This window comes from Bos grunniens, chromosome 3, assembly GCF_055505025.1.
Source record: "Bos grunniens cultivar Pamir isolate PY7600 chromosome 3, Bosgru_T2T1.0, whole genome shotgun sequence".
Taxonomy (NCBI): Eukaryota; Metazoa; Chordata; class Mammalia; order Artiodactyla; family Bovidae; genus Bos; species Bos grunniens.
Genome location: NC_141167.1, coordinates 91,299,183 through 91,314,544, shown reverse-complemented (window position 1 = coordinate 91,314,544; position 15,362 = coordinate 91,299,183). Strand labels below are relative to the sequence as shown.

Genomic DNA, 15,362 nt, shown 5'->3' with positions numbered 1-15,362 from the left:
GAAGACAACAAGGGTCAGCCTGCAACCCAGAAGAAAGCCCAAAGCCCTCTCCAGAACCCAACCATGGTGGCACCTGATCTCACCCCTCCAGAACTGTGAGAAACAAACTTCTGCTTTTTATAAACACTTGGTCTATGCTGCTTTGTCACTTCAGCTTTAACAGACTAACACAACATTCTAAATGAAATTAGAGGTGACAGGTCTCCCCCATACCTTAAGATGAGTGGGTGCTGTAGAATTCTCAGGTTTGTCAAATCCCGGGCTCCAGTGTCCAATGGATCTAGGCTAATCCTCCCACTAGTGCTATCACCTTGCTGGGTCCTCTGTGTGCCCCTTCACATCCTGTAAAATGGAGATAATATCCAACTTAGAGGTTTGGAGAAATTTGTATGCAGGTCAGGAAGCAACAGTTAGAACTGGACATGGAACAACAGACTGGTTCCAAATAGGAAAAGGAGTATGTCAAGGCTGTATATTGTCACCCTGCTTATTTAACTTATATGCAGAGTACATCCTGAGAAACGCTGGACTGGAAGAAGCACAAACTGGAATCAATATTGCCGGGAGAAATATCAATAACCTCAGATATGCAGATGACATCACCCTTATGGCAGAAAGTGAAGAGGAACTAAAAAGCCTCTTGATGAAAGTGAAAGAGGAGAGTGAAAAAGTTGGCTTAAAACTCAACATTCAGAAAATGAAGATCATGGCATCTGGTCCCATCACTTCATGGGAAATAGATGGGGAAACAGTGGAAACAGTGTCAGACTTTATTTTGGGGGGCTCCAAAATCACTACAGATGGTGACTGCAGCCATGAAATTAAAAGACGCTTACTCCTTGGAAGAAAAGTTATGACCAACCTAGATAGCATATTGAAAAGCAGAGGCATTACTTTGCCAACTAAGGTCCGTGTAGCCAAGGCTATGGTTTTTCCAATGGCCATGTACGGATGTGAGAGTTGGACTGTGAAGAAGGCTGAGCACCGAAGAATTGATGCTTTTGAACTGTGGTGTTGGAGAAGACTCTTGAGAGTCCCTTGAACTGCAAGGAGATCCAACCAGTCCATTCTGAAGGAGATCAGCCCTGGGATTTCTTTGGAAGGAATGATGCTAAAGCTGAAACGCCAGTACTTTGGCCACCTCATGTGAAGAGTTGACTCATTGGAAAAGACCCTGATGCTGGGAGGGATTGGGGGCAGGAGTAGAAGGGGACGACAGAGGATGAGATGGCTGGATGGCATCACTGACTCGATGGACGTGAGTCTGAGTGAACTCCAGGAGTTGGTGATGGACAGGGAGGCCTGGCGTGCTGCGATTCATGGGGTCACAAAGAGTCAGACACGACTGAGCGACTGAACTGAACTGAACTGAACTTAGAGGTTGTGGTGAGGACTGAGTGAGACAAAGCCCAGCACAGTCAGTATCTGGTCAACCTCAGCAGATGTTGTTGTTACTATTATTGCTGTTGCCACTGCTGTTGTTGTTGCTAGCAGGCAGGAACAACACAGCCTGCTCCTTTTCCCCTGTACCATCCCCTACCAGCAGACCATGGGTGGAACCAGAATTAACACTTTTCTAGGATCTGTACCATTCGAGGCAATGACCAAAGAGGAACACTCCTCAGCTAGCAGAGGCTCAGGAAGCAGCTCAAAACTCAAAATAACTGTTGAAGCCAGGGGGCATTTGGGGCTGCATCTGTATTGCCTCGGCTAGAGAGAGGGTCTCTTAGGGAAGGTCTCAGCATGTCCTTTGGGTAGGCAATGCTTTTCAAACTGCAGGCTGCGCCTCCTTAGTGGATATCGAAATTAATTGAGCAGGTCATGACCGACCCTCTCTCCCCCCTCAAAAGAAATAAACTGAACTAGAATAGATCAGAAGGCATCATCTTTAGAAAGCATAATGCTGTTCCAGGAAATTTATTTTGCTTAAGTGTGTATGTGTGTGCGTGTGTGTATATCCGTCTACTGGGTCATGCTGTAAAATATCTTTCAAGGGTCAGAAGTCAAAAACTTTTTGAGCCACTTCTCTGTAGTGTGTGAGAGAATGAGGTTTGGGGGGGTAGTTATTAAGCACCCCCCTACCCCCCAGCCAGGGCTTCCCAGGTGGTCCTAGTGGTAAAGAACCTGCCTGTCAATGCAGGAGACATAAGAGATGTGTGTGCCATCCCTGGGCCAGGAATAGCCCCTGGAGAAGGAAATGGCAACACACTCCAGTATTCTTGCCTAGAGAATCCCATGGACAGAGGAGTCTGGTGGGGTACAGTCCATAGCGTCGCAAGGCATCTGGCAGGACTGAAATGACAACAGGCAAGGAACAAAAGAGAAGGGAGAGTTTTTATGACCAAGAGAATCCGGACAAGGGGTAGGGCCTGGGTGTGGAAGGTGCTGGAATCTGTCACTCCACCACAGGCCCCACCCACCCCACAGGTTATTATTTTATCCTTTTCTGGCTCTGTTTAGGGATTAGCAGTTAAAAAAAAAAAAAACAAACAAACATCAGGCTCTTAAACAATGCAGACTTCTGTGTTTGTCTGCCAAAGCAGCAAGGAGACGGGAGGGCCTGTAACTGGTGCTGCAGGGCCCGAAGCTAAAGGGACAGAGTGGGAGGCGTGGGGGGCTGTTAACAAGACCCCAGCACCTGCAGCGAGAGCGGCTGGCCTGAGTGGAGGCGTGTGATCCACCTCACACCTCTGCTTCTGTGGCTCCTCCTGCCCTCAGGGTAGAGTGGGAACAGAGCCCTTCATCCCACCCTCAATCTTCTCCAGAATCACAATCTCTACTCCCCACCTCCCCCACCCCCACCCCCACCCCCGGTCCTCTGGAAGCCGGATGTCCTGGATTCCTTCCCACACCTTCATGCCGCCCTCTCTCTTCTGGCCTCAGATGTTTCCCACTGACTTTCTTCTCTTCAGGACATCCTCCGGGCCTTGTCCTTCAGGCCTCATCTTAGAAGTCACCTCCTTCCCACCCAGCACCAGGTGGTTGGGTCTCTGGCGTGACTCCTGGGGTGTGGGTGCCTGCCACCACTCCAAGACTGAGCTCCGAGGCAGGACCCAGGTCTACCTCTCGGCTGCATTCCTGCCTCCCTGGAGCGCAGGGACACCCAGCCATGCCTGACTCATTCTTCATTAAATAACTAGGTCGAGGAGGAAAGGCTGAAGGGTCAAATCCTATTTGCTCTGACGCCAGGAATTTCCAGGAATCTGAGCCATGAGGGGTTGGGGAGAGCAGGAAATGCTAGTCCAAGGACAGAGGTGAGTCAGAGAGACCGAGAGACCACACCAAGTGAGAGCAGGTGGGTGGGGTGGGAGGGTGCCGCAGAGCAGGCTGTGGCGGCTCCTCCGCCTTTGATGGCCTGGGCTTTTCGGGGGAGTGGGGGCCCAGCTCCTGCCCCCCGGGCACCTTAGGAACCTCAGGACCTCTGACTCCAAGTTCAAAGGTGGGAAACTACAAGCTGTGTTTAGGGTGTGGGAATGAGAACAGAGAGTGGCCAGAGCAGTGAGCAAGCAGGGAAGGCAGAGGCAGAGGGACCAGGGTAGGGTGGGGTGGGGGCCGGGTCTTGGAAGCCCAGCTCAGGGGATAGGTCTTATCCAAGGCCATGGGAGACCACCAGAGGGGGAGGTGGGCTACAACCACCACCTCTATAATTGCAAATTTTTGCAAAATTGCATACAAACTTTGGTATGTTTTTCTAGGAAAAAAACCCATAGCTTTCATCAGATCCTCAAAAATGTTGTGACCACAAACAGTAAACAAACTCTGTGTTTGGGGCTTCCAAGCAGGCTTCAGGACTATCTCTCTGGCAACGGTGTGCTTGGGAGAACAGAGTTTCCCTAGGTTCCCTGGTGGAGAAACATGTTTCATGGCAAGACCGTGTGTAAATATTTGAGATCTGACATTTGGTTGCTTAATAAGTTTGCCTGCCTCTTCACATAAGTGTTAGAATTTTTATTTTCTGATAGAGGTAGCCTCCAACGTGATCTACATGCCTGTTACATTTGCAGAGGCCTTGCTGGGAGATTCTTTAAAGAAAAGAAGATTCTATAAAGAAAAGGAAAGCAGGGAGATTCTTTCCTTTGCTCCTTACCCCACCGCTGACTTTAACTCTGCCTGGAGATCCCAGCCACAGGCCTGGCGGGTCCACTGCTGGGTCATTTATTTGTTCATTCAACAAATCTTTTTTGAGTGCTGACCATGTGCTAAGCATTGCACCGAGTGGTGAGGAAGTCTTGCTCCCTGACCTCAAGTAAACCACAAGGCAGTCGGGGAGATGGATGGGAATCAGGTAATTGCAGTCTAAGATGAAGGGAATGAATGTGCGTTTCTACTCCAGGATGAGGGGAGGAGAACAAGCAGGCCTGGGCTATCTGTGGAAGGACTGATGACAGCAGGGCGGAGGGGAAGGCCACCAACATGAGGCCTCATCTTCTTTGTATGCCAAAATGCCTAGCAATCCCAGTGAGCTTGACATTCCTCAGATATACAGAGGAATCCCACTTCAGCCCTCTGTATAATCTAGACCAAATGCAATTGGCTTTTGCATGTTTTGTTTTGTTTTCTCCTTTTCTTTATAGGTTCTGGGAGGCACAGGGATAAAGGAGTTGGCCTGAGGAGAAACTCAAAATGTGTTGCAGTCAAGTTCATTGCTTTCAAGAATGAGGACATTTGTCTCCCTTTGTCCCAGGGATGTCCAGCTGGCAGCTGCCTTTTCTTCCACTCACATTTCTGCTGACATCTGTGCGTGGGTCTCCCAGGCAGCAATCCCTTGATAGAACATCTGTCCTCCCCAGGGCAGTCCCGTGGGATGATGGTGAGGCAGACTGCCCTTCCCTTTTGCATCCTGTTGCTTGATGCTCCACCTCACTCCCCATAACATGACTGCGCCAGCGGTCCTTGATGTGTCAGACTTAGCTGAATGGCTGAGGATAAACAGAGAGAATTATTACATCAGAGGGGAAAGTTTGTCCATTTCATATGATTCTGCTCCTGATCCAAGAGTAAAGCATCACAGAAGTCCAACCTTGCATAAGGAAGCCTCACTGGGACTCTCGAATTTCTTGTTTTACTCTGCTACCCTCAGCTCTCCCCTCTTTCAGGCCACAGGGCAAATATCCACTCTCCTCTTTAGTGAAAGTGAAGTCACTCAGTCATGTCCAACTCTTTTGTGACCCCATGGATTTTTAGCCCATGGAATTTTCCAGGCAAGAGTACCAGAGTGGGTTGCCATTTCCTTCTCCAGGGGAATTCCTGACCCAGGGATCACACCCGGGTCTCCCACATTGCAGGCAGAGGCTTTACCTCTGAGCCACCAGGGAAGCCCTCTCCTCTTTAGGAAGTCTGCTTTCTGACCCACACAGTTGGTTTCACCCTAGAATGTGTCCTCTTCCTCTCTCTAGATGGACATGGTAATTCCTTATGGTCTTTTGCCAAAGTCTGATGTGCCTGGTTGGCAAATAGATGGGGAAACAGTGAAAACAGTGGCAGACTTTATTTTTGGGGGGCTCCAAAATCACTGCAGATGGTGACTGCAGCCATGAAATTAAAAGACGCTTACTCCTTGGAAGGAAAGTTATGACCAACCTAGATAGCATATTAAAAAGGAGAGACATTACTTTGCCAACAAAGGTTCATCTAGTCAAAGCTATGGTTTTTCCAGTAGTCAAGTATGGATGTGAGAGTTGGACTATAAAGAAAGCTGAGCGCCAAAGAATTGATGCTTTTGAACTGTGGTGTTGGAGAAGACTCTTGAGAGTCCCTTGGACTGCAAGGAGATCCAACCAGTTCATCCTAAAGGAAATCAGTCCTCAATATTCATTGGAAGGACCGATGTTGATGCTGAAACTCCAATACTTTGGCCACCTGATGCGAAGAGATGACTCATTTGAAAAGACCCTGATGGTGGGAAAGATTGAAGGCAGGAGGAGAAGGGGACAACAGAGGATGAGATGGTTGGATGGCATCACCGACTCAATGGACATGAGTTTGAGTGAACTCCGGGAGTTGGTGATGGACAGGGAGGCCTGGCATGCTGCAGTCCATGGGGTCACAAAGAGTTGGACACAACTGAGTGACTGAACTGAACTGATGTGCTTGGTCCCCCCTATGTTAATCCTAGAACTGGGAAGTGGGTAGGGCTGTAGGAAGGAATAACAGGTGACTCCATCAGCTGAATCTGAGAGCCCGTGTTCAAAAGAGGGGCTCTTCCTTCTATTGGTAGGGTAACTGTCATTCAAATACAAATACATCTCCTAAAGAAAAGCTTTAATTCTCAGAAATGGTACCATCTAGATCCACATCAAGGGAGGCAATCATTGCTGTAAGTGTCGCGTAATCTGCGTAGATCCCTGCCCACAATGGATGGATCCAGCAATTAGTAAACAGAGCAGTGTTCCTCTCTGGTGCAGCTCCCCCACCCTGAGCCTGGCGTCCAGGCAGTGCCTCTGGGCTGACAGAAATCAAAATACACTTTGAGGTACTATGTGATAATATTCAATTCTGCTCTAGAAGATAAGAAACAAACAGGATGGTTACTACTCATAAGAAGTCTTAAGTTGAGATAAAAAGCAAATCGCTTTTGAACTGTGAGCAAAATGCATGAGATGTGTTACAAACAGTAAGGAATCCATAAACATAGACTAAAGAAGAGTGTTCCTTGTAGATAGAAAGGAATGGAGAGACCAGGTCATATGGCGCAAAGCATGCCAGGCTGATAGCTAAATCATCTCCAAACTGGCCAATCTGAAGACTCCTGTATTGGTCCCACTTCAGCCTCTTGTGTGCTCTGCCCTAGAAATGAAGACAAAAGCCTTGGCCACAGAGCAGGCTGATCAGTGAGCTGTATCTACTGGCCAGGTGTCCTTGGACCTGTGACACCTGCTGTGAGTCGGCTCCAGGCTGAGGCCCCGTGTTGAACTTCGAATTAGTCAGGGTTCTCCAGAGAAACAAACCCAATAAAATGTGTGTGTATATATATGCATTTTATATACAGTAGATATATAGATGTGTATATACGTGTAGCACTAACAGCTCAGTCAGTAAAGAATCTGCCTGCAATGCCGGAGACCCAGGTTCGATCCCTGGGTCAGGAAGATCTCCTGGAGAAGGAAATGGCAACTCACTCCAGTATTCTTGCCTGGAGAATCCCATGAACAGAGGAGCCTGGCAGGCTACAGTCCATGGTGTCGCAAGAGTCATACACAACTTAGCGACTAAACCACCATGTGGGTAGAAGGAGAGACGTATTTTAAAGAATTGGCTCATGTGACTACAGAGGCTGGCAAGTCCAAAATCTTCAGAGTAGGCTAACAGTCTGGACATCCAGAAGAAGTTGCAGTTTGAGTCTGAAGACAGTCTTCTGGCAGAATTCCCTCTCTTTCTGGGAAGGTGAGTCTTTTTGTTAAGGCTTTCAACAACTGGATGAGGCTTACCCACATTATGGAGTACAATCTGCTTTCCTCAAAGTCTACTGATGTTAATGTTGCTGCTGCTGCTGCTAAGTCGCTTCAGTCGTGTCTGACTCTGTGCGACCCCATGGACGGCAGCCCACCAGGCTCCCCCATCCCTGGGATTGTCTAGGCAAGAACACTGGAGTGGGTTGCCATTTCCTTCTCCAATGCATGAAAGTGAAAAGTGAAAGTCAAGTCGCTCAGTCATGTCCGACTCTTAGTGACCCCATGGACTACAGCCTACCAGGCTCCTCCATCCATGGGATTTTCCAGTCTCCCCCAAAACATACCTTCACAAAAATATCTTCAACAGTGTTTGACCAAATATCTAAATACTGTAGCCTAGCCAAGTCGACCCATACAATTAACTACCACAAACTTCAGCTTTGGTTCTTGTAACTTCACCATCACTGGGCAAGGCTGATGCAGCTGAGAAAGAGACAGAAGTGTGAGCATTGCACAAGCAGGAGCCAGACAGAGTGGCCCTTCCACTCCACTTGCACTGTGCCACAAGTGTGCTAACCTGCCTTGTTTCCCCTGCTTATGTTTTAAATGGATTCAATAAACTGTATTATTGGAGTATCTTCATCAGATATATGCGCCTTTTCTTCCTTGACCTGAGATAGCTTATCAGTTATTGGACTTGGAGGGTACCATTGCATAAGGCAATTTCTCACACTGCAATGTCCAAACATCTAGCGTCAGCTTTGCAATGACATTTTTCTATACTTTAGACCACATCTTTTCTTATTCTCTATGGGCAGTGGGCATGGGAACAGGAGTAATGGGGATTAAAATGCTCCACCCCATCACCGGGTTGAGTTTTATTCTTCTACTTATAAAACTTTCCAAAAATATTTGACTGTGTTTTTCAAGGACTGGATGTCTGGGGAGAAACTGTGAAGTTACCTTCTGTCCATTCTATGGACAGAGGAGCCTCGTGAGCTACAGTCCACGGGATCACAAAGAGTTGGACATGACTAAGTGCACATGCTGTATCTGTTCTGTAGTACTTGGTTATTAGGAAGAATAGGAACACTAGTCAGGGACTCTGATCCAAAACAGAAAATACAAGCTGAGTTCCCAGATCCATCCCCCTCCTTACCTCCTCCTGCGGGAGCCTCAACCCCAGCCACCATAGAGGTCACCTCCAGGTCAGAAAGGGAGTCCTTGCTCTCCCTACTTACAAGGTGTGTACAGGAACTATGAATGGCATGGGCTGGGAATTAAACTCCTTCAAAGCAGAGACTTGTTTTCCTTTGAACCCCCAGCACCTACATCCTGCCTGGCACATAAGATGCTCAGTGAAACCTTGCTAAACTGAAGAGGAGTTGGAGGGAGAGCCAGGTGACTGGTCTGCAGTGAGGGAAGATTTGTTTCTGACTGCCCACGTTGGCAATCTGAATGCAACTTTTCCTAGAAGTGCTGTCATATCATGGTGATTATGTGCTCGATACCATGATGTGGCCCTGAAGGAGTTAAGTAGGCTTTTGCCAACCAATCTGTGGGCATAACTAGCATATATAACACTGTTTTCCTATGGGATATATATCACAAATTTTAACTAATTTACTTAAGAATTATTCATAAGCTGAGAACTGCCTGCCTGTACATATCGCCCCTATGGTCAGCCAGCCCCTCATCCCAGCATGTCCATATATTGGTGGGTATATGGGAAAGAGTTCAGGTTCACTGATTCCACCACCTCCCTCCACCTGTGGTAACGCAGTGATTTTTGCACTCCACCCTGCGCCTTGTAGCTGGTGCTGTAACACCTCAGGGCAGAAACTGCTCCTTAATGTCACACCTTCCTCTCAGCACACACTGTCAGCCCCCAGCACATTGTCAATGCAAGAAACAGAGTAGTCACCACACCACTTCTTAGGAGAGTTGTTTCCCACTCACATCTCCCTGGAATGTGGGAGGGGTGGGTTGTTAAGGGTGGGTGACAGGGAAGAGAATGTGCAGCTGTGCTCACAGCCCCCACCCCATGGCGCGCCCACTCATTCTCCAGTAGGGGGAGCCAGGACATGGCAAGCCTCTTCCTTTCACTGAAATTTTCCAGCCTGATTCAACTCTTCAGTCTTAGCGGTACAGGAGGGATTTCTGCTTTTCAGAATGAATACTATTAATGGGGAAAAGATTCATTTTATTGAACATACATCTAAATATCTTGAATGAAAGAAACATGCAAAATGATTGTCAACTGTAGTGCTTTCTACGGCCTAAGCCCATGCAAACCTGTGAAGAGTAGCCTAGGAAACGGATTCTGAAGAATATTTTTTGCAACTCCATATAGTGAAGTTAGTTAGATCAGTGGTTCTCAGCTGAGGACAATTTTGCCTCCCAGGAGACATGTTGCAATTTTTGGAGACATTTTAGGCTTTGATAACTGGAAGGGAGAGGTTAGAGGCCAGAGATGCTGCTAAACATCCTGCAGTGCTCAGGACAGCACCCCTCCACATGCACACACAAGGAGTGATCCAGCCTAAAATGTCAGGAGTGCTAAGAATGAGAATCCTGAATTAGATAGATATCTGTGGTCTGTCAACATTAGGATATTATCTAGGGTAACATCCAAAGACCATTAACAAACCTAGTATTTGCAAAGATTACAATATATATCAAGGCAAATGACTTTCTTCTAAATTTTATTTCCTTATCATTGGCTCAATGCACAGGTTTTTATACCTTGATTTACAATTTTAAAAACTGTCCTTAATGTTTGATCTCTTGCTGTTAACCATGTTCCACAAATAAATAATGTTTTTATTACTCAAAACAAGTAACTTATTGAGAGAAGAGAAGAAAAACTGCAAAGCATGTTGAGATAAAATGGCCAGCTTATTTACCAAACTGGTGACTACAGCAGATTGTATTCTCTGTAAATGACTGCATCCTACATACTCTATCCAATATGCTCCTCTTATAATGTGACTTTGGCACTCCTTCCATTGAAAGGTGGGGTCTATGCTCCCTCTAGTTGAATCTGGGAGAGTTTATGGCCATGGCACAAATTAAATTATGTGACTCCTGAGGTTAGGTCATAAAAGGAATATAGCTTCCTCCTGGTTCTCTTGAAACCTATCCACCATGCTGTGAGGAAGCACAAGCAGCCACATATGTAAATATTCTGGCCAACAGCCCAGTTGAGGAACTGAGATCTCAGTTGAAAGGCAGTATTAACCACCAGACATGTGAGTGAGGTGGTTTCTGTTTTCAGCCATTGAGTTGCCTTCAGTCTTCCAGTCCTTTCAAATAAGGAGACAGACTTTGTATGACAGAGACAAGGTGTTTTTGTGCCCTTTCCAAATTTCTGACCCACAGAACACATAAGCATAATAAAATTGCTATTTTAAGCCACAAGCTTTTGGAATAATTGCTATGTAGTTAAAATATAAGTGGAATAGAATTTTTGCTCAAATATATATAAACTTTATCCTCCAATAAAACCTGCAAACTACTATACATCATAGATTCTTCAGGAAAGTTGCTAAATGGCCAAAATGACAATTTCTAAATTTCTAATGTCAAAGATTTACCAAAGTGGTAAATAAGTGGCGAACATGCAATCACCTTCCTAACCTGTACCTAAGGCAGACATCCCTAATTCATCACAGAACTCTTTCTTGATGAGCAGGGATCCAGCCTTAAAACCCTTCCCAACAAAGCACTCAGCAAAATGCGTTGACAATTACCTGATTTGGCTTAGCACACCATTTGAAACCTCTTCGCCATCCTCAGTCTTTTTATTTATAAGAGAGGCTGGTTTTCACTGGATAATTTCCAGACAGAAGGTCTCATCTACTGTTTAATCAGGTGCACACAGTACCTATTTGCAAAAATTCTGTTCTATTAGCTCTGTAGATGAATATGGTTGGGATCTTTTTATCATGACTTTTGAGAATTTGGCTATAAAACAACAATAGCAATCTACTGGTGCCAAAAGACATTTTTATCAAAAACAAGCAAACCCAAAGCTCCAGTAACATCAGAAAAATGTTAAACTGCCTTAAAGAAAACAGTGGGAGAATCCCTAAAAAAGAAAGAAGACTACTATGACGAGATGGACCCGTATGTCCAGTCTGTGATGGAAGATTGTCAATTTTATAGGATGATTCAGAGGTGGAATCCTTAATTTTAGTTGGATGAGTCAAGTAGATGGTGAAAGGGGACGTTGGTACATGTATTGTTTTGAAGTCTGTTCAATGCACAGTGTTATACCAGGTCTAGGGAAGAGCATGAGGTTAATACGCCCTCTCTTTTTCAATTTTCTGTTTATGAATTTGATGTCTTCACCTTGCAACTGACAGTTAAATTTCTCTCTCTCATCTATCAGGGATTCTGAGAAGCCAAAAGTTGTTTATTTTTAAAAAGGAATGTAATAATGGTTATTTGAAGAAAATTGACCAAGGTGATTGAATTCCTGGGCAGGCAGGCAAACCATGTGTCAGAGGCACTTTCTAACTCAAGATTGTAAAGATTCTGAAGACATCACAGTCAACTTAATCTTTCATGGTGAGTTTTTGAACTCTGAATCAAGTCACCTACTAAAGAGGACAGGAGTAGGGACAAAAAGGAAAAGTTATATTGACTAAAATTCTCATATTATTTGAGACCATTTAAAAAATCATAATTTAGCCAAGGCAGTAACCCTAGGAATATTTCTGAGATCTTTAAGAACCATCTTCTCCATCTCTCAGCTGCTCTCCTGTGTCCCTTCTCACCTTCAAACCACCCCCCCAGCTTTCCTTCCTTCCGTTTTCCAAACAAACTAACAAACTCTGTGTCTTCATGCTTCCACTTAGACACTGAAGCCGACTTTTCCCTCCCCTGTCTCTTTTAGAGCTTCCCATCTCTGTCCTAACCCCTAGAAAAACTATGTGATTCCTCATCTAATCTTATAAACAGATTTGAGCTGAGGTTTACTGTAGTCTCTTTCTATTAAGAGCCACTATCCTATAGGGAAAAAATAATTGAGAACCAAATAAATTAAAAGCAAATGAATTTCATTGTTTTATCTATTAAGAAGACTACATAAAAATTCCAAAGAAGGTAAAAATGTCTATGGACATTAAACATTAAACTCTCATGATTCTTTGAGAGATGTATTATTGTGTCCATTTTTCCTGATGTGGAAATGGAGGCTCAGGCCTGTCAAGAGATTGTGTCGAGCTCCCAGAATTCAAACCCAGACTAAGTGAACTACAAAGCACATGCTCTTAACTCCCATACCTCATTGCCTCCTGTTATATATCTTGGTTTTGAGAGATAATAGGATAGTCTTTTCTGGGCAGCTTGAAGAGATAAGGGCACTTTACCATCCTTATTCCTGAGAGCCAGTATTAAAAGGGCACATGTTTGCAACTGTGGGTATGCGACAACACTTAGGAAATGGCTTGCTTCCAATAGCTGAGGGCTTACTAATTTAAACACCGATTTTTAAATGTGCATGGAAAATTTTCTTAAGTGTGTTATATAATGTTTTGCCTTCTTAAGCTAGATATTCTAAACATAATTTAGCCTTTAGCCTTTCCTTATATATTCTAGGTTCAACAATGTGAACATTAGCTGCAGTTAGCGAGGCTCTAAGACAGCTATGCCCTCGGGACTGTTGAAGTACATATGGCTGTTTTTAACCTACATTTCAAGTGGTCCCAGACTACCACACTATTTGAGTTCTTGTGTCTGCTTTTCATAGATTTTCTGCCATGCTGTCAGCCTCTTGGTTACTGACTCTCGGTGCTATTAGTATCTGTCTGCATTAGTCTTTATTTGCCCTCTTAGATTTCCTACTAGTTATCTGTGGCGGATATGAAACCAAGATATTTAGGCCTGTTTTGTTTGGGGAAAAAAAGTAAATACTCACTTAATGACTGAGAGGATTTCTAGTGCGTAGGAAACATGAATTTTCATGAATAGAACTTAAAATGTCTATTTTAACTTTCTGATTCTCTGGGTCAATAATTGAAGAGATTGTTAGTTAAGCAATATCCTAGACATATTCATTGGTACACTTCCCCAACAACCTCCTTTAAAGGAAACTGTCATCAGCCACAGCCTGTGGCTTCTTTGGGGGTTATGCTTTGCCCGTTTGATCATGGTCTCTCCCCAGCCACACACACTGCATGATACTGATAGGCAGAGCACCAGACCCAAGGGCAACCAGACCACAGATTGGCCAACAACCATGATAAAAAGATAAGCTGAGTTTGCTGCTACTGCTAAGTCATTTCAGTCATGTCCAACTCTGTGTGACCCCAGAGACGGCAGCCCACCAAGCTCCCCCATCCCTGGGATTGTCCAGGCAAGAACACTGGAGTGGGTTGCTATTTCCTTCTCCAATGCATGAAAGTGAAAGTGAAGTCACTCAGTCGTGTCCGACTCTTAGCGACCCCATGGACTGTAGCCCATGTGGCTCCTCCGTCCATGGGATTTTCCAGGCAAGAGTACTGGAGTGGGGTGCCTTTGCCTTCTCTGAATAAATTTCCTGGGGGGTATCAAATCAGAGCCCTAGAGAACAGAAATCCATCAAAGTAACCCAGAAGTACTAGAGACAGGTAATTGGCCACAATGCAACAATTGGATTGAGTTTTAAACTAGCATAGAATCATGTCCATGACAGAAAACATTTGATTGATAGGCATAGGTCCAAGGAATCAAGAAAACGTTATAAATGATAATACAAGTCAGATCAGCATCTTGGGCAAGCTGTCTACTTCTGATGTTGTCTTTTCGTCCTAGTGTAGTGTAGTTTTCTCTGTTTGAGCATTGTTTTAAGGTGAGCTTGAGGTCAGCAGGCCTCTCTATAGACCAGTCCAGCTTAGGGGCCTTTGGAAGTGGGATTTAATTCAAGAGTCAATTTCCCTTCAATGTCACGGGGTATGAGCCAAATTTGTCTGCACTCCCAGAGGAGGTGGATGGGTGCAAGGGGCCACTGCTGGTACCAAAGCTCTGGCTCCTTGTGGAGTCCAATCGAAGTAAGGAAGTCCACTCTGGGTCCCTTCATGGTCACCATAACTGTCAACTTAAAAAAAAGATATACCCATCCAATCCTGAAAACCATATTGAGGCAAGTAAATGAGAGGTGCTATCTGAAACAAAAAGCTCATGAGGTTGAGCTGCAGTGCATGAGGCGGTGATGCATCATGAGCCATCTGAAATGACGAGGCAGCAGAATCTCTAGGAAAGCTGGTTAGAAGGAGGAGGAAACAGAAGTAAATGCATGGAGTGAGGCAGAGGTGCTCTGTAGGAGATAGAGACAGAATGTCCTCTTCTGTGTGGATCTTAACTCCCAACACCAGTTTTCTCGAGGCAACTTGAGTGAGTCTCTGTGTCTTCCACTTGAAAGAAGCTAACTACAAAAATCAATTTCTTGAGAGCTGAGTTGTTGGTGTAACTTCCTATATATTTTAGATTCTGCACAAACAGAAAAACACAAACAATGTAATCACACAAGAGAAATAACAGCATTGGAAATGGAGACACTTAAAGTCAGAATTAACACAAAAGACAAGTGTGTATGAAGAAAAGATAATTATGGAAAATACAGGACCAGCATCCTAATATAGCTTGAATAGTCAACCCATCAACACAGAAACAAAGCTTACAAGATGAAAATGTAAAACAATCAGAAGAAAGCTCTTGAGTCCTGCTAAGTTTCTTTTTTTAATTAAGTGATTACAACCTACATACAAGTCCTGGTTATGTGGGTTTGTGTATGTGGGTGTGTAAGGGGAGCACCATATGGGGCAGGGCAGGGGTGTGATCATTCCCAGGAGACAATAGTCTTTGTAAAGAGGCACAGCTGGACAGTTGCTCCCATGGGAGCCCCGCAGGGAGGAAAGCGATTAGCAGCAGATGGTTACAGAAACGAGCCAAACCTGAGGCCAAGATGCAGCTCACCTATTCTTGGTG

General features: G+C 45.0%; 1 long non-coding RNA gene across 3 annotated transcripts in view; it reads right to left on the bottom strand.

Annotated features, from left to right (window-relative positions):
* Positions 1-212: 212 nt before the first annotated feature.
* Positions 213-15,362, bottom strand: part of LOC147376080 (uncharacterized) — a 57,953-nt gene continuing 42,803 nt past the window's right edge. For all 3 annotated transcript variants that reach the window (XR_015160707.1, XR_015160708.1, XR_015160711.1), the window contains exons 3-4: positions 4,722-4,919; positions 213-342 (exon numbers count right to left, since the gene is read on the bottom strand). This is a non-coding gene — a long non-coding RNA (uncharacterized LOC147376080). The remainder of the gene's footprint in view (positions 343-4,721; positions 4,920-15,362) is intronic.